Genomic DNA, 19,884 nt, shown 5'->3' on the forward strand with positions numbered 1-19,884 from the left:
AAAGAGGTAAATAGGAGGGGAAATAGAAGAATTGAAAGTGGTTACCTATGAAAACTATGAATAGGGATAGGGTAGAAAGAAAAGAGAAATGCTGGTTTTATTATAAGGTTTACATATTAATATTATGCACACATGCACAATCTTAATAAAAATGAATTTATGAAAATATAATTATTTCATGAATTCCTAATAAACCCAGATCATTAAATAAATCCCACTGTCTACCCTTATGCTGGTGTGGGCTTTTTAAAAAAATACAGTATCTTCTTAACTGCAAAAATGGTTAAAGCTGGCAATGTGGAAGGACAGCTGGATAACTCTATCATAGTCTAAACCAAGAGCTAAAAATATTATCATGAGAAGTAGCTGGGGATAGAACAAAGCTTTTTTTATTTGTGAAAATTTCTGGAAACGATATATTACTTCAAATACTACACAATTGGAAGTGATTCCAATTCCATCTTGGAATGCTGGCAACATTTTAAATTATTTTAAATTAAAGATATCTGTCTTAGACCATTTATGCTGCTGTAACAGAAGACCACAGACTGGGTAATATATAAAGAACGCAAATGTATTTCTCATGGTTCTGGAGGCTGGGAAGTCCAAGATCAAGGCACTGGCATTTGTGTCTAGTCAGGACTGCTCTCTGCTTTCAAGATGATGCCTTGTTGCTGTGTCCTCACAGGGAGGAAAGTAGAAGGGCAAGGGGACCTAAACTAGCTCCCTCTAGTCCTTTTATAAAGCACTAACCCATTTTTGAAGGAACCCTCATGTGACTTAATCCCTGCCCCAAAGTCCCTATCTCTTAATACCACCACTATGGGGATTAAGTTTCAACACATGAATTTTGGAGGGATCAAACACATTCAAACCATAGCAATATCTTTGTGTAGAGTTTAAAAAAATATTCATACTAGAAAAATAAAGCTAAATAGATAAAAAATGTTTAACATAACAAAACATTGTAAAAGAAAACTGATTTTTATCCTTTCATCCCACTTTAACATCATGTTTGAACTCAAAAAAGTGTGTAATGTTTATTTTATTTTTAATTTAAAAACAATTAATAAAAACCAGAGACAGGGTCTCACTATGTTGCCCAGGCTGGTCTTGAACTCCCGGGCTCAAGTGATTCTTCCACCTCTGCCTCCCAAAGTGCTAGGATTACAGGCATGAGCCACTGTGCCCGGCCATTTATTTTTAATTACTCTTTGTTTTTTAGGCCCAGAACTAAGCATTTATCATTGGCCAATCTGCAGCTCAGTTTAACCCTTTCTGAGTGGGTTATTTTTAGAGTATGAGCATGTGTATTTTTTTGGTGGTAGCATTGACCTCCTAGGTTCAGTCCTGGGGTGGGAGAGTAAGCTAATTAGTTGTGTTCTGAGTAACCAAGGATATCCTGAAAATGAAAGGGAATAATAGACCATTATAGGAAGGGAGTCAAGGTTGAGATCAGCAAATTTTCAAGTCAAATGGCCAGGCTTCAATCTTGGCTTCACAGTAAATGTAATCTGAATTTATTCTCTCCAAGATTCAGCTTGCTCATCTTTAAATTGGATGTGCCAGTTACTTTTTTTTTTTTTAACTAATTTTATTAGTTTGTATAACAAATTACCCCAAAACTTAGTAGCATAAGATAACCATTGATTTGATGGGTGAGGACTTTAGACAGAGCACAGTTAGCTTAATTCTGTACATTGTGGGGAATTTAGACAGGGCATGTCCAGGATGACTTGCTACTGCTCCTCAAACTTTGTAGCCTCTCCTAGAAGACCCATTCACATGCCTGGCGATTGCTGCTGGCTGTCAGTTGGAGGCCTCAGTTCCCATCCACGTGGGCTTCTCCATGACCTCTCTGTGTGGGCTCCTTTGGGCACCTTCACAGTCTGATGACTGGCTTCTCCAGAATGAGTGTCCCAAAAAGAGCAAGCCAGATGGAAGCTGTATCACCTTTTCTTATTCTAGCCTCAGAAGTCCCATAGCAACACTTTTCCTGGACGCTATTCTTTAGAAGTGAGTCACCAAGGCCATATTCAAGGGGAGAGGAATCAGATTCTACCTTTTGTGGGAGAAGTGTTAAAGAATTTGCCACGATGTAGGGACTTCTGTGTATCTGAGTGTTCATAATCAAAGTTCTCCCACATTTGCCAGGTTGCCCAGGGAAACAAGTCATCATGACAAGAAAATATTCACAAGTGAATTGACATTGCCTGCCTCTCTCAGGCCCCCAATGTTCCCCTTGCTGAAACGGAGGGCTCTCTGTGTGCACTAAGCCCCATCAAGTCAAAATCTTTATTGGTCAGCCTCTCCCTAGTAGCCCGACGTAAATATCTGACAACACACAACACAAGGCAAGTCATTTGCAAGAAATTATCGCAAGTCTTGCAGAAGATTCAGGACCTCATGCAGCCATGAAAAAGGATGTTGGAAAACTGTTAGAATCAAATGGCAAAGCTTGAATGTAACAGAATTAGACCAGTTAATAACCAGAAAAGAGAAAATCAATAAGAATGTTATAGGCACTTCAATAAAGAATGGTTTCAGGATGAATAAACTGCTACATATTTGCACAATGGGAGTGTTAAACAGGTGTCAAAAGGAACAACTGTAGCAACATACAACAATATGGTACACTCTTAACAATGTAATATAAAGTGAAAAAAGTACTAAAGACATACAGTTAAAAACAATCCTCTCTCTCTATATATATATATACACACACTACACACACATATTTTTAGGACTTTATATAGACACAAGAAAACCATAAAACTGTATGAAAAGCAAAGTGAAGGATAATGAGCTCAGAATTCTGGATGATGATCACCTTGTCCAGGGGAGAAAGTAAAATATGTTGGGGGTACCATACAGCCAGATGCAAATTGCTGACCAGACCCTAATTTTATTTGGGATAGGGAATTTGAAGGTACCTATATATTATTTAAAATAACTAATATTTAAAAAGTAAACAAAAGAGAGCCAAGCATGGATCAATGAGGGTATGTCATGAACCAGGGATTATGATCAATCTAATTGTATGTATATAAAGTAGAATTAAAAATACTAAAAAAAACCCCCAAAAACCAAGGATAGTAACATTTACCTCACAAAATTGCTGTGAAGATTAAATGAGTTAACATATTTAAAACATTCAGAACAGTTCTTGGCACATAGTAAGCACTTACACAATATAATTATGTAAGTATTTTTGTTATCATTATTCTTACTTTATGCCAAGGAGTAGCTACTATTTATTATGCATATAAAACTACTATTTATTAAGCTGTGTTGTAGCAGACAACGTTAGCTTCCTTCCCAATACCTATTTCTACCTTCTTTGCTACCACAAGTCTGCTTTTTTTCAGGATGGCAATGAGCCCAGACCCAGGCAAAATATGTGCTTTTCCAGGTTTTTGCTTGTATCCAGGGTGTTCATGGCACACAGTTCTAGCAAATGACATATAAGCAGAAACCTGCTGGGAGATCTAGGAAGACTTTTGCCTTTCCCGGTAAGAGAAGATGATGTGGCTGGCACCATTCTCACTTCTTCCTTTTTCTTGCCTTGAACGTGGTGTGATGCCTGGAGCCTCAGCAGCTATTTTGTTACTGAAGTAACAAGCATGAAGACAAAAACAAGTAGGCTATGGATGCCAACATGAAAGGGGGAGACTTAATTTTTACATTTTATTGATTACTCTTGAGGTTGAGTATTCTTCTAAGTATTGATACGTGATTTTAAAAAATCTAGGTCTAGGCTGGGTATGGTGGCTCATGCCTGTAATCCCAGCAGTTTAGGAGGCCAAGGCAGGCAGATCACCTGAGATCAGGAGTTCAAGACCAGTCGGCCAACAGGGTGAAACCCTGTCTCTACTAAAAATACAAAAATTAGCCAGGCATGGTGGTGCACGCCTGTAATCCCAGCTACTAGAGAGGCTGAGGCATGAGAATCACTTGAACCCAAGAGGTGGAGGTTGCAGTGAGCCGAGATCATACCACTGCACTCCAGCCTGGTTGACAGAGACTCTGTCTCCAAAACAAAAACAAAAGCCCTATGTCTAAATAAGTATTAAAAATTATTTTGATAGGCATACAATAAAAATTCAGTCATGGGCTGGGCATAGTGGCTCATGCCTGTAATTCCAGCATTTTGGGAGGCCAAGGTGGGCATATCACTTGAGCCCAGGAGTTTGAGACTAGCCTGGGCAACATGGCAAAAACCCATCTCTACAAAACATACAAAAATTAGCTGGGCTTTGTGGCCATGCCTGTAGTCCCAGCTACTTGGGAGGACTGCTTGAGCCCAGGAGGCTGAGGCTGCAGTGAGTCATGATCTTGCCACTGAACTCCAGTCTGGGTGACAGAGCAAGACTCTGTCTCAAAAATAAATAAATAAATAAATAAATAAAATTCTAAGATATGCGAAAGCATTGAAGCATAATGTAATTAATGATACTTGTATTTCAGTGGTACCTAAGATAATGATGCATTTTGCAGTTGCTGGCATCTTAGATTTACTCAATCATGGTAAGAACTTTACATTTTAAATTGCTCTCACAAGTTGACTTGTGATCTCAGTAGAATATGTTGCTGCCAGCTCATTTCAGATGGATCTCTTGCAACACTGGGTTAGGGAGGAAAATAACAATGACGACGAACACATTATAATGCTTTAGAGCCTGATTCATTTACATTGGTTGAGAATGCATTTGGGGCTGGGCACTGTGGGATCACACCTGTAACCTCAACACTATGAGAAGCCAAGGTGGGAGGATCACTTAAGCCCAGGGGTTTGAGACCAGCCAGGGCAACATGGTGAGACCCTAGCTCATAAAAAAAAAAAAAAAAAAAAAAAAAAAAAAAGCGTTTGGCTGCAAGGAACAGAGATTCAAACAATAGTAGTTTAAACAACTAGGGATTTATTTTCTTCTCCTAACAGGAAATCTGGCAGTGGCAGCCTAGCACTTGGGCAGTAGCCTCTGGGGAGTGTGTCTGGGTGGCTAAGAAGAGGTGAGACAGAAAACTGCTGGGACTTTTTAAAGCCTTTAAGTATGTGTGACTATTTTGCCCTCTGAACTCTTGTATTAGTCATTATTGCTCTGTAACAAATTACCTCAAACCTTAGACACTTCTGATATAAAACATTTACTATCTCATAGTTTCCATGAGTCAGGAATCCACGAGTAGCATAGGTAGGTGGTTCTGGCTCAAGGTCCCTCACAGGGCTGCTGTCAAGCTGTTGGCCGGGGCGGGGGGCTATCTAAAGGCTCTACTTGTGGGAGGGAAGCTTCATTCAAGCTCTCTCTCTCTCTGACTGTTGGCAAGAAGCCTGGGTTCTTTCTTGGCTGTTGGCCGGAGAATTCAGTTCCTCACCTCCTGGGCCTTTCTATAGGCCACTTGAATTTCCTCATAACGTGGCCACTGGCTTCCCCCAGAGTAAGTGATGAGAAAGAGAGAGAGAGAGAGAGAGAGAGAGAGAGCAAAATGGAAGCTGCACTGTCTTAGTAATCTCAGAAGTGATATCCATCACTTCAGCTGTATTTAATGGGTCACACTCACTGACTCTGCAGGGGACTATGGGGAGAGGACAACATAGGGGTGTAAATTCCAGGAGGCAGGGATTATTGAGGCAAGCTTGAGGCCGGCTATCACACCTCTATGTATGTATACATGTATGTGTGTGTATTTGAGAAACATGATTAATGTAAAACAGAAAAATAAATTTTAAAAAAGACATTAAAACAAAACACCACATGGTTGTTACTAATTCACTCTTCCATCAAAAATATATGTGCATATCTGTCTTAGCATATATTTGCTATCATTTGGTATTACTATTTTAAGATTCTATTTTGATTTATTCTCTTCATTTAACCTAGTAGTAGGTGAAAAGTAATATTTTAATTTTTGTATCTTATTGATTATTCCTAAGGTTGAACATTTATGACGAGTTAACCAGTTTTATTGACCTTTTCGCAAGTTATGTCTTTACTTAATATATTAATGTATGAGGATATTAGCATTTTTTCAATGTTCATGAGTTCTATATATAATAAAAGTATTACTTTTTTTTTTTTTTTTTTTTTTTTTTTTTTTGAGGCAGGGTCTTGCTCTATCTCCCAGGCTGAAGTGTAGTGGCACAATCTTGGCTCACTGCACCTTTGACCTCCTGGGCCCCACTGATCCTCCTGCCTCAGTCTCCCAAGTAGTTGGAACTACAGCTGTATGCCACCATGCCTGGTTAATTTTTTTTTTTTTTTTTTAGAAATGGGGTCTCACTATGTTGCCCAGGCTAAAGGTATTACTCTTTGTCAAAGAAAAAAAAAGGTGGCTGTCTACGTGGTGGGGAATATGGAGACCCTTCACTCCTTAGCTTCAGAGCTCCAAGGAGGGAGCAGGACCTCAAAAGGGACACCTCAGCATTTTACCTGGAGAGGGGAATGGACCCTGAGTACTAGGGATTCCAACTTCCATCCTCCAACCTCAGTAAGGATTCCTACAACTCATGTGGCGCTAGAAGCAGGTGCTGGCGGGCTCCAAGGTCCCCATTCTTGGGCTGGCATGAGGCAGCTGTCAGCACCCCCAATGATGCTACAGGTTTTCTGTTCCAGGTTCTACATCTGGATTCTGGGGCATCCCTGGGAGCAAGAGGGATCCCCGGTGATAAGAGAGATTGAATTTTTTTTCTAGTCTGGTAATATCCAGGCCAATTAAATTATATTTTTTAAAAAACAAACGGACACTTTGTGTATATATAAGCTTGAATTCTTACAGGCATACATTCTATATTTTCTTACTTAAAACTTCATCAACTTTTTAAAAAAGTCATTGAGATAATTTATGACCTCTTCTCAGTGATTTCCCTTGGCTTTGTATGTAACAGTGTACATTTGCACTGTAACTGAACGCTAATACAAAAGATGGCTTTATCATGTTGTCTTTATTTTCAAAAAGTAATATGAAGTCTGTTTTGGCCTGCTTCCTCAAGGAGTTAGGGAAAAATTTGATCTCAATTTTTCTTTTTTTTTTGCCTGCTCTTTCCCTGCCCCTTGATGGAGTCACACAGAACCCCCTGAGTTCACCCAATCTTGGAATCTGAGGGAAAAGTTCTAGACTTCAAGACAGTGTGGTCACTGTGAAGGGCTTGATGTCCACACTTCAGTGGTCCCACTGCTCATAGCCCTGGAGACAATGGCTTAGGGCTCGGTCCCCAGGCAAGTGTTCACTCAGCTAACCCATCAGACACTATGGGGTCTGGGAGGGAGTCAAACACAGGCCCCCACGGTGGGCAGAACCTGTACCTCTCTATACCCCCCATGGGAAGGAAATTCCACTTGCTGTAGGAAGTTGGGAACCATTCTACTCACCCTCAACTTTTCAAATCAGCACTCCCTACTCACCCATATCATCTAGATCTTTGCCTTCAAGAGCCTAGATTTTCCAAAACAAAAGTTCTTCAATTCTCTGAGCGGGGAGAGATGGGCAGTCCTCTTAAACCTACAAAGAGAAAAGCCTGTCATGCTTTGGTGGTGAATCAGCGGACAAACAGGGAAACCAGTCCCAGCTTGGAAAGAGGTAATTCTGACAATAAATCACACTACTTCATACAAAGCCCTCAAGATCTGACTGGGACCCAACTTTCCAGGGGTATTGCTAAGCATTCCTTCTCATGCATCGAATACTCCTACTTTCTCAAATATTCTGTCTCTCCTTCTCCACCTGCTCATCTCTCAAGGTATTCAGATCCTCAAAAAGGTGTCAGGGCTCTAGGTTGGCATCTGTAATTCTTTTGGCCTTACTTTTGTGGTCATAAGCTGACTGCCCCAGTATCCTAGGCAGGAGTGTGCCAGTAAGCTCTCCTCCATGTTTGTCTCTCTCATAGGAAGTAAAACATTTTCCAGAAAACCCCTAGCAGTCTTCTTTTTATGGCTTATTGGTCAGAACTGGGTCACATGGCACATGTAGCTGCAGGAGAGTCTGGGAAAGCAAGTTCCTGGCAAAGTTGAATGGGATTGCCATAACTCGTTTAGGCAAATTATGATTTATACCCACACTGTGAACACAGTCGCCCTGCCTCCTACACAAAAAAGAGCCCCCTTAACAAAGAATATGGAAGGAAATAACTAATAAAGTCTACCGTAGAGCTGTTGTCCCATTAATTATTCCATCTTCTTTACTTTGGCAAGGGCTACTACTCTCTGTTTGCCCCTTCTTCCACTCTGAAACAGAGCGTTTAGTTATAAATTCGGTTGGCCAGAATAAGGTTTACATTTTCCAGCCTTCTGTGCAGCTGAGTGTGGTCATGTGACCAAGTTCTGAGAATGGGTTGAAAGGGGGAAAAATGGAGGAAACCACCAGGTATTGAAGAGAAAGGTCATGTTCTCCCTGTCCTTCATCCCAGTGTAATTGCCCGGTGGCAATTTCTTTTCTTTTCTTTTCTTTTTTTTATGAGACGGAGTTTTTCCTGCCTGCTACACAGACAAAACCAATTCGTTGAGACCATGGCATTGCAGTAAAGAAAGAGTTTAATTGACAGGAGGCTGGCTATATCACACAGGATATGGAGTTATTACTCAAATCAATCTCCCCAAAGGCTCAGAGGGTAGGGTTGGTTTTTTGGGTTTTTTTTTTGTTTTTTTTTTTAAGACAGAGTTTCGCTCTTGTTGCTCAGGCTGGAGTGCAATGGTGTGATCTTGGCTCACCGCAACCTCCGCCTCCTGGTTTCAAGCGATTCTCCTGCCTCAGCCTCCCAAGTAGCTGGGATTACAGGCATGCGCCACCATGCCTGGCTAGGGTTTTTCAAGGATAGTTTGGTGGGCAGAGGACTAGGGAATGGGTGGTGCTGACTGGTGGGGGATGCCATCATAGGGATGCGGAAAACCGTCCTTGTGTGCTGAGTCTGCCTCTGGGTGGGGGGTGCACAGGACCGGTTCAGTCAGGAGTCAGGAGCCCAGATGGAGTCAGCCAGTCCTCAGAAATGCAAGTCTGAAAAGGCATCTCAAAAGGCCAATTTTAGGTTCTACAGTAGTGATGTTATCTACAGGGGAACTGTGGAAGTTACAAATTTTGTGACCTCTGGAACAATGGCTGGTTATCATTTAACTCCACCTACTCAGGCCCTCTCATAATCCTAAACTTGTGGCCTTTTATTAGTTTTACAAAGGTGGTTTAGTTTTGGAAAGGGCTATTTTCATCCTTGCTTTAAGGTTAAACTGTAAACTAAATTCTTTCCAAAGTCTGGCTTATGCACAGGAATGAACAAGGAGAACTTGGAGGTTAGAAGTAAGAAGGAGTCAACTGTGTCAGATTTCTCTTACTGTCATAATTTTGCAAAGGTGGTTTCACCAGAGGCTGAAACCCCTTTGGGAGAAAAACTGTAAACTTCTTTCACATGAGGGAGAAAAACTGTAAACTTCTATCGTGTCTAAAGCACTATTATTTTCCAGCTACACTTATAGCCTAACAAATACAACTGCCTCCAATCTTTGGCCCATAAACATGCTGAAGTCTCGCCTACTTCAACTTTTCTCTTGACCCCATGTTTCTCTCTAATTTACTTTCAGTCTTTCTCTGTGTAAGTCAGAGCAAGCAACAAGTGCCATCTCTTGGCTGATTTAAGCAGAAAAACCATAGCTCATAGACTTGTGGAGAAATCTGGAGAATCCTATGTGTGTTGGCTGTATATTGTCAAAATAACATCACATAAACAACCATAAAACCACAGTGGCATGTAACAATGGACATGTATTTAGTACACAAGTTTGTGAGGTTCAGTTTATCTGGGGCTGGGCTGAGCTGAGCTGAGCTGATCTCAGCTGGACTCACTCAAGTGTCTGGGGTCAACTGTTGGCTGGCCAGGCAATTCTGTTGATTTTGGCTCAGCTGATTCCTATGTCTGAGGCTCAACTGGCTGTTGGCTGAACTAGGATGGCCTCAGCTGGGATAACTTAGGGAGACTTGGCCTAGTTCCACATGTTTTTCATCATCTAGCAGGCTAGCCTAGACATGTTCTCATGGCAATGGCAGAGAGAAACAGTGAGAGCAAGCCAGCCACACAAGTGCTTTGCAAGCCTTGGCTTGGGTAGTGTTTACTAACATCCCATTGACCATAGTAAGTCAAAAGGGTAAGCCTAGTGAGAATGAGGAAGTCCAACAAGATGAGATCCTCCAGTGAAGAATTAAGATCGTTAATGTAACAAATCTACCACACTATGTTCAGAGGTTTTTCCTTACAGGGTGGTAGATAGCCCCAACATCACACCACAGAGCTGGGTCACTGAAGACACTGCCACTGCTGCTAATGAGTATTTGACTCCATAGTTACACTGAGAGGCCCAGCACCAGATCCTGAATGTTGCTGCTGCCCCAGCTATTCTCCCAAACTGGGGGTTGCTGCCATGCTGGCATTGCCCATCAGTGGAATGGATTCTGTGCTACTTCTGCTTCTTTGCATCACAAACTCCTCCTGATTCAAAGTCTAGAGTGGGTGCATTTTATTAGCAGAGCCTACAACATGTGCCATGACTTAGAGCACAGGAAGGTTGGGAAAATAAGTAGCTGGCGTTTTCAGCTATAATACTAGGAGGTGGGCTCTGCTTCCCACAGTTTCATAGAGTGGGAAATTCTCCATATGTGGGAAAGGGATTTATATCATGGGCAGCAAAAACACCAAAACAGAACAATAATGACAATAAGGAAGAGGAGGAGCATAAGGAGGAGGAGGAAGATATCGACTAGCCTCTCATTTTCTTTTCTTTACTTTTTTTTCTTTTTTTTTTTTTATGAGACAGAGTTTTGCTCTTGTTGCCCCGGCTGGAGTGCAGTGGCATGATCTCGGCTCACCACAACCTCCGCCTCCCGGGTTCAAGCGACTCTCCTGCCTCAGCCTCCCGAGTAGCTGTAATCACAGGCATGCACCACCAAGCCCGGCTAATTTTGTTATTTTTTTTAGTAGAGAAGGGGTTTCTTCATGTTGGTCAGGCTGGTCTCGAACTCCTGACCTCAGGTGATCCACCCGCCTCGGCCTCCCAAAGTGCTGGGATTACAGGTGTGAGCCACTGCGCCCGGCCAACAGGCTCTCATTTTCTTGACAGCTAAGCTTCTTGAAAGCGTATTATTAGCTCACTTTTCTCTTCTACTTCTCCTCTAATTCTCTCCTGTAGTAATTAGCTCTTGCCACAATAATGATGCAAAATTCAGTGGCTTAAAACCACAAGCATCTCTTTTTCTTATTCAAGCTTCAGGCTGAAGGTTGCCTGGAGTAGGTTCCAGGCTTCAGTCTGGATTTTTGACTGCTCCCACATGTCTGTTATCTTCCTTGGGCCAGTAGCTCCCCAGGGCATGCTTGTCTCATACTGCAGGCATGGGAGTGGAAACACGTAATACTTCTTGAGGCAAACTGTTACTTTTGCTCACATTCCTTCGGCCAGAAGTCTTGCAGGGAAATATACTCCATCTACTCTTATGCACTGCAAGAGGGAGTGAAACTGAGAACAATAATCTAGTCTACTTCTACTTTTCATCTGGCTTCTGACACTGCTGTGCCATTAGGGTCAACCCACAAGTGCCAAATGAATAGACATTTCTCAGGCTGGGCGTGGTGGTTCACATCTGTAACCCCGGCACTTTGGGAGGCTGAGGTGGGAGGATCACTTGAGATCAGGAGTTTGAGACTAGCCTGGGCAACATAGTGAGACCCTATCTCCACAAAATAATTTTAAAAATTAGCCGATGTGGTGGCACATGCTGTGATCCCAGCTATTCAGGAGGTTCAGGTGGAAGGATCACTTGATCATGGGAGGTCGAGGCTGCAGTGAGCCATGATTGTGCCACTGCACTCTAGCCTGGGCAACAGAGCAAGACTCTGTCTCAAAAAAAAAAAAAAATTATCAGAAGATGGGGAAACAGCCAGGTGCCGGGTCATGCAGTACCTATCAGGCATGGTTAGGAGTTTGGATTTCATTCTAAGTGTAGCAGAAGCCATTCAATAGTTAACTATGTGACTAGAGTGGTCCTTCTACAATGCAGATCTGTTCATGTCATGTCCCTGCTTAAACTGGCAACGAATGTCCCATTGCCTAGAGGAAAAGGTAACATAAGACTTACATGGCCTTAGAAGTCTACTATGATAGACCCCTGCTGCAGTGTCTTTTGTCCCTGCACACCATTCCTTGTACTCTTTGGTCTTACCATGTAGAGTTACTTATGGTTAATTTTAGTTTGGATTCTCCAAGAAGCTGATCCTGAGACAAGGATTTGAGAGCAAGTAGTTTATTCGGAGGTGACAGAAACATGAGTGGGGAAAGAGGTAGGAGTGATATAGGGGAAGGAAGGCAGTCAATAAAGGGCGAAGTTTGTTTGTTTTTTTTTTCTTTTTGAGATGGAGTCTCGCTCTGTCGCCAGGCTGGAGTGCAGTGGTGCAATCTCGGCTCACTGCAACCTCCGCCTCTCGGGTTCAAGCAATTCTACTGCCTCAGCCTCCCAAGCAGCTGGGACTACAGGCACGTGCCACCACAACCAGCTAATTTTTGTATTTTTAGTAGAGGCAGGGTTTCACCATGTTGGCCAGGATGGTCTCAATCTCCTGACCTCGTGATCCACCCACCTCGGCCTCCCAAAGTGCTGGGATTACAGGTGTGAACCCGGCAAGAACAAACTATTAAGCCATCTACCACGATGGACAACAGGAGCTTAATTCTGTAAAGAAACTGTGAGAAACACACACCTCAGAATTATCCCCTCTAAGTGTTGAAGGAACTTGGGTGTTTATCTACAAACTCCTGAGAGTCAGTCACTAGTTGAGGGCTGCTCCCAGGAGTTAACTCTTAGACATTTCCAGTATGTCATGAGTGTGAACAGCATGGTTTTCTATAGTTCTTGGGAGCTGGGGGAAGAGCCTTCAGGCAAAGAGATGCACTTAGCACACGAAGAGGATGAGGGATGTGGGTGAGGTACTGACAGCATCTCCTACAGTTTCTCATACGTAATTTCTCCTTGTAGACATCCATAGTTCCATGTATGTTTCATCCTTCTGCCTAGGATGCTTTTCCCTCCCTCTCTACCTAGTAAAATCACACTCATCTTTCAAGGCCTTCCTTAGCTTCCCAATCAGAGAGGACCATGCTCCACTCTGTGTTTTCTTAGGACATATTATAGTATACACCTCCATTTTTATCACTTGTCATGCTGCTTTACTTACTAACCAGACTCCTCTACTAGATTATACACTTGTTGAGGACAGGAGCTGTATGTTTATAGTTCTTAATATAGTTTAGTGCCAGGAATATAGTAGATGCTCAATAAAAGTTAGTTAGAAGAACTGATTTCTATCTACAGTGTGTGGCAATGATTTGGTGCAGTGCTGCATTGAATTGAGGTCAACCTAAGGTAAAATCATAATTTTTTCCCCCATTCTCACCTTCACAGCATTCCCTTCCCTTCACTCACCCAATACGTTGCTCGTCTTTCTCTCTGGCCTAATATCAAAATCTGCTTCTAGATACTTCTCTTACATTAAAGGAGCACAAGAAATAGGAAACCTGGGTTGCTATTCATCTGCCGCTGGCTAGCCCTAGGGTCCTTGGGCAAGCCTCTTCCTCTCTTTGAGCTTCAGTCTTCTCATCTGTAAAATGATTTTCAATGTTCCTGCCAATTACTAGGGGTCTCTTTAAGAATATCTCTATAAGGATGGTGTACAAGGAACTGGTAACAGTGGTTGCTTCTGGGGAGCAGAAATAGGTGGCAATGGGCAAAAAGTTGTGAGGGAGATCAAGTTTTTCTTTATATCCGGCGTGAGCTTCCTAGGACTTCTCTGCAACAAACACAACAAACATAGTGGCATAAAACAATAGAAATTTGTTATCTTAAGGTTCTGGAGGCTGGAAGTCCCAAATCAAGTAAACTTATGCTTCAAAGGCTCTAGCAGAGAATCCTGCCCCTTCTGGATTCTGGTGGCTTCATGTATTCCTTGGCTTGTGGCTGCATCATGCCAATCTGCTTCTGCCGTCATACTGCCTCCCTCTCTTCTGTCTGTATCTTCTCTCATAAAAGAACACTTGTCATTGGATTTGAGACCTAGCCAAGCAGTCCAAGATGATCTCATCTCAAAATCTTTAACTTAATATCTGTTAAAGACCCTTTTTCTGAATAACATAACATCCACAGGTTCCAGGGATTTTAATGTAGACATACCTTTTTTGTGGCCACAATTAAGCATATCCATTTTTAGATTTTGAATTTGTGCCATGTAGAAATTTATGATAATAGAAAGGAAGAAAGGAATTTCTTCTTCTTCTTCTTCTTCTTCTTCTTCTTCCTCTTCCTCTTCCTCTTTCTCTTCCTCTTCCTCTTCTTCCTCTTCTTCTTCTTCTCCTGTTTTTTTTTTTTTTTCTTTTTTGGAGACAGAGTCTCACTCTGTCCCCTAGGTTGGAGTGCAGTGGTGCTATCTTGGCTCACTACAACCTCCACTTCCCAGGTTCAAGCAATTCTCCTGCCTTAGCCTCCCAAGTAGCTGGGACTACAGATACGTGCCACCATGCCCAGCTAATTTTTTTGTATTTCAGTGAGGACAGGGTTTCACCATGTTGGCCAGGATGGTCTCGAACTCCTGACCTCAAGTGATCCACCTGCCTCAGCCTCCCAAAGTGTTGGGATTACAGGCATGAGCCACCACACCCAGTGGAAGGAAGATTTCTATGTGACGGTACAGAGACTAAGATTTCTACTTTTCTGCTTCCTGTTCAACTACATTTTGTCCTTCCCTCAGGATCTGACTTTGAACTACCTTTTCCCTCCAAATTTTATTTACTGTTGAAACCATGTTACAGGAAATAAAAATGGAACTCTCATCCCATGTGGTTGGAAGTGTAAAGTAGAATGACCACTTTGAAAAACAGTTGGGTTGTATTTTGCAAAGGTGAACTTATGCATACACTCCAGACCACCAATTCCACTTCCACGTCAACATCCTAGAGAAATCTTTCTAGTTGTTCACTTATCCAGAAGACACATATAAGAAAGTTTGTAGCAGCAGAGTTCATAGTGGCACAGAATGTGAAACAACCAAATGTCCATCAGTAGCAGCATAGATAAAATGATATTATAAAATGGTCTACTACAACAGTGAAAATGAGTGGACTATAGCTGCACTCATCAACATAGGTATATATCAAAATCATACTATTGTCTAAAAGAAGCAGGCAACAGAAGAATAGATATATACAATATTAACAGTATGTTACTTAAGGTTACAAACATAGGTAGAAAATATGAAAACAAGGGAATTATTAATATAAAATTCTGCAGAGTGGTTACATCTGAAAGAGAGAGAAAAGAGGAATGCCCATAGGAAGGGACCCCTAAGAGGCTTCTAAGGTATTGGTGATATCCTGTTGTATAGCATGGGGAGTGGGTACATGAATGCAAATGTTATTAATCAAACTGTGCACATCAGTTTTATAAATTCTTTTGTGTGTATGATATATTTAACATCCCATGAAAAAATTCTACTACAGGTGAGGACGTGGAGCAATGGAAACTCACACTCATTGCTGTGAGGATAAGCTGGAAAAGCCATTTTGGAGAACATTTGGCACCATCTAGTAAAGTGGAAGTTGTACATGTTCTGTGATCCAGCAGTGCCTTTCCTAGATATTCCTAGTACTGTACCTTAAAGCACTGCTTTTCAAACATGCTGATCACAGCCTCTTACTGAGAAGTACATTTTACATCAAACCAAGTATCTCTCGCTCTCAGGCGTGCATGCACACACACACACGTATGTATGTGTAAGCGTAAAAAAGCTGGGAAAAAATTTTGCAAAACAATGCCCATATTACATGCAACACATTCTGATCTTTTCTATTTCTGTCTATTCTATTTCATTAAAGGTCCTAACCTTTAAGTTCACTTTAACTCACTAGTAGTTGATGCTATGGAATGTTTGTGTCCCCTCAAAATTGGATTTAGATGCATATGTTGAAACTAATCACCAATATGATGGCATTAGGTGGTGGGGTATTTGGGAGGTGATGAAGGTAGATTACTGCCCTTTTAAGAGGGGCTCCAAAGAGCTGCCTGGCCCTTTCCACCATGTGGGGACACAGCCAGCAGGTGTTACCTATGAACCAGGAAATGGGCCCTCACCAGACACCAAATCTGCTGGCATCTTGATCTTGTATTTCCTAGCCTCCAGAACTGTGAGAAATAAATTTCTGCTGTTTACAAGCTACCCAATCTATGATATTTTGTTTTTTATTTTTTCATGTCAGACAGCTAATGTGCTGACATCTTAACAAGGTTTGAGGGAGGCACATCTCACACACGGGCATGAACACCCACTCATCTTGCTTATGAACTGCAAAAAGACTGATCTATGATATTTTGTTATAGCAGCCTGAATGGACTAAGACAGTTGAGAAACCATAATTTGAAAAAAACTGCACTAGAGAAAAATTTCCATGAGATAATGTATAAAAGTGTTGAATGAGCAATGCTCAAAATAAAAATAACTGGAAATGAGAATTGAGGAATATTCACATAATGGAATGATATATTGCAGTTAAGATGAGTAAACTAGAGCTCAACGTATTAACAGAATGTTGAGTGAAAAAGCCAGTTGCTGAAGCATATGTACAGTATGATGTTATTTATAAAGTTTCAAAACATGAAAAACATGTTGTTTATGGATACACACATATGTAATAAAACTCTAAAACACGCATGGGAATGCTGAACTTGTAACTCAGGATCGTGGTTTCCACTGGAGAGAGGGAGGGGAATGAGATCAGAGAGGAACAAAATGGAACTTTAATTATATTTTGAGATTTTTTGTTTATTAATCTTTTTCTTATTTGTTCTTTATTATTTATTGCAGGAGATGGCAAATTACCAATGATGGGCCAAATCTGGTAAGCTATTTTTATATGATCTAGGAGATAAAAATGGATTTTACATTTTTTAATTGTTGAAAAACTTGAAAGAAGAAGAATATTTCATGACATGTAACAAAGTGCAAATTTCTATGTGGATAAAATAAGTTTTATTAGAACACAGCTCCGAGAGCTGATTTATTGTCTATGGTTGCTTTCACACGACAATGGCAGAGATGAATAGCTGCAACAGAGACCATATAGCTGGCAAAGTCTAAAAATATCTACAATTCAGCCCTTGCTATAAGAAGTTTGTCAACCCCTGGTTGACATATATACATATATGTATACATACATAACATACATATACCTGTATGCACATATATATGCATACACACAGATATGTCAACATGTATATGTAGTGAGGGGCGTGAGGGGTGTGTGTGTGTGTGTGTGTATATATATATATATGTGTATTTTTTGATACGGTCTCACTCAGGCTGAAGTGCAATGGCACGATCTCGGCTCACTGCAACCCCCGCCTCCTGGGCTCAAGTGATCCTCCCCCTCAGCCTCTGAGTAGCTGGGACCACAGGTGTGTGCCACTACACTTCTCTAATTTTTTTGTATTTTTGATAGAGACGGGGTTTTGTCATGTTGCCCAGGCTGGTCTCGAACTCCTGAGCTCAAGTGATCCACCTGCCTCAGCCTCCCAAAGTGCTGGGATTGCAGGTGTGAGCCACTGTACCCAGGCGATGTATATTTTATAATATTAAAATATGGTGGCCGGCCGCGGTGACTCACGCCTGTAATCCCAGCACTTTGAGAGGCCGAGGCGGGCGGATTACTAGGTCAGGAGGCCGAGACCATCCTGGCTAACACGGTGAAACCCCGTCTCTACCAAAAATACAAAAAAAATTAGCCAGGCGCGGTGGCGGGCGCCTGTAGTCCCAGCTACAGGGAGGCTGAGGCAGGAGAATGGCGCGAACCCGGGAGGCGGAGCTTGCAGTGAGCCAAGATCGCACAACTGCACTCCAGCCTGGGCAACAGAGCTCCATCTCAAAAACATCTCATCTCTAAATAAATAAATAAATAAATAAATGAAATGGTAACATTAAAGAAAAGTTCCAGAAGTACCAAGATGTATAATTCTACCCTCTACCAAAATTTGCTTATTTTTTCCACGTTTGCTTCTAATCTTTGGCAAAACCCATATATTCTTACTGAAAGCATGCGAAGATATTTTATATTCTACCTTTTCCCTGCCGTACATCATTTCATACACCTTTTTGATGTGCTATGTAGCATTCAAATTCGCCCTCTTTAATGGTACAACATGGTTCAAGTTTATAAACTGCACACCATAATTTACGTAACTGCCTTTTCATGTTTAAATCTTCATATTCTTTTCATTTTTCCCTGTTTATTATTGGTTGCAAGGCAAATAATATATTTGTACACAGAGATTTTCCCCTTTCTTCTTGCCAGGTACGGTAACTTCTTTTCTTTCTTTTTCTTTTTTTTTTTAAGACGGAGTTTCTCTCTGTCGCACAGGCTGGAGTGCAGTGGCGCAATCTCGGCTCACTGCAAGCTCCGCCTCCCGGGTTTACGCCATTCTCCTGCCTCAGCCTCCCGAGTAGCTAGGACTACAGGCGCCCGCCACCACGCCTGGCTAATTTGTTTGTATTTTTAGTAGAGAAGGGGTTTCACTGTGTTAGCCAGGATGGTCTCCATCTCCTGACCTCGTGATTCGCCTGTCTCGGCCTTCCAAAGTGCTGGCATTACAGGCGTGAGCCACCGCGCCCGGCCAACTTCTTTTCTTAGAATAAATTCTTAGGAATGAAATACCTACTTTTCCCTTCACCCCCAAATTCTGAAAACTCTCTCTTCCTCTCTTTATTCCTATAACCTCTTGCTTTTTCAGTCTTTTTGCTTATCCCCTTGCCTTCTCTAATATAACTGATCTCTGCATTGGCTCTTACAGTGGTCGTTAAGATACTGTAAAGCTCTCTTGCTGTTAAATCCCAGCTTGACCTCACTATCTCTTAGGTGGCCCAACATTGCACAGTGCATTGTGAGGGCTGCTTCTTGCTCTCATTTCTTAACCCTTCCCCTCATCACAGTGTCCACTTCCTTCATTCCACTTCACTCCTTTGCTAAGGTTAAAGTCTGCCAGTGATCTCTCTGTAAGTCCAAAGGTTTTTTTCTCTATTTTTATCTTCCCATTGGAGCTCCTGTCCTGAAGTGACTTTCCTCCTATAGTCACTTTCTTCAGGCCTTTCTCCTTCCTTTTCTGTCCCTACTCAAGGATTATCTCTCATAAAACTTTCTCTAAGGGTTGGGATATGTCTACCTCTTTTGAGTCCACAGTCAACCCAGGCATATCTCATCCCTTAACTATAGTTTGCCCCATTTTAAGTTGTTTAACCCTCTTTTGAATGAAGATGAATTTGAAGGGGGAAAAGTAAAAAGTTGCAGGTAAACAATATTGAGAAGCCTCTACTTATAGTTTCAGAATAAACTCTTGAGATAAATTCAACAATCACAGGCCATACTATATTAGTAACAGAAGAGCTACAAAGTGAGGTCCATAGATCAGCAGCATCAGTGTCACCTGGGAGCTTGTTAGAAATTCTGAGTTGTGGCCGGGCGTGGTGGCTCAAGCCTGTAATCCCAGCACTTTGGGAGGCCGAGACGGGCGGATCACTAGGTCAGGAGATCGAGACCATCCTGGCTAACATGGTGAAACCCCGTCTCTACTAAAAAATACAAAAAACTAGCCGGGAGTGGTGGCGGGTGCGTGCAGTCCCAGCTACTCGGGAGGCTGAGGCAGGAGAATGGTGTAAACCTGGGAGGCGGAGCTTGCAGTGAGCTGAGATCAGGCCACTGCACTCCAGCCTGGGTGGCAGAGCCAGACTCCGTCTCAAAAAAAAAAAAAAAAAGAAAGAAATTCTGAGTTGTAGGCTTCACCTCAGACCTGCTGAATCAGAATCTAGGTTTTTAATATAATCCTCAG

At 41.9% G+C, this 19,884-nt stretch overlaps 1 protein-coding gene and 1 non-coding gene across 6 annotated transcripts in view; both read right to left on the minus strand.

Annotated features, from left to right (window-relative positions):
* TMEM217 (transmembrane protein 217) overlaps positions 1 to 19,884 on the minus strand; it is a 46,123-nt gene that overhangs the window by 21,842 nt on the left and 4,397 nt on the right. For 2 of the 5 annotated variants that reach the window (XR_001901738.3, XM_021937205.2), the window contains exon 2: positions 7,401 to 7,497. The exons of 1 other annotated variant lie outside the window; for it this stretch is intronic. The gene's annotated coding sequence lies outside the window, so the exon portion shown is untranslated. Of the gene's footprint in view, positions 1 to 1,556; positions 3,645 to 7,400; positions 7,498 to 19,884 lie in introns of those variants that run through there. 2 more of the 5 variants (XR_004184554.1, XR_004184555.1) reach the window with 2 other exon arrangements.
* LOC116275593 lies at positions 16,263 to 16,366 on the minus strand. Its single transcript, XR_004184708.1, has one exon. It is a non-coding gene; the product is annotated as a small nucleolar RNA U13 (small nucleolar RNA).

The sequence above is a fragment of the Papio anubis genome, chromosome 6 (assembly GCF_008728515.1).
Source record: "Papio anubis isolate 15944 chromosome 6, Panubis1.0, whole genome shotgun sequence".
Taxonomy (NCBI): Eukaryota; Metazoa; Chordata; class Mammalia; order Primates; family Cercopithecidae; genus Papio; species Papio anubis.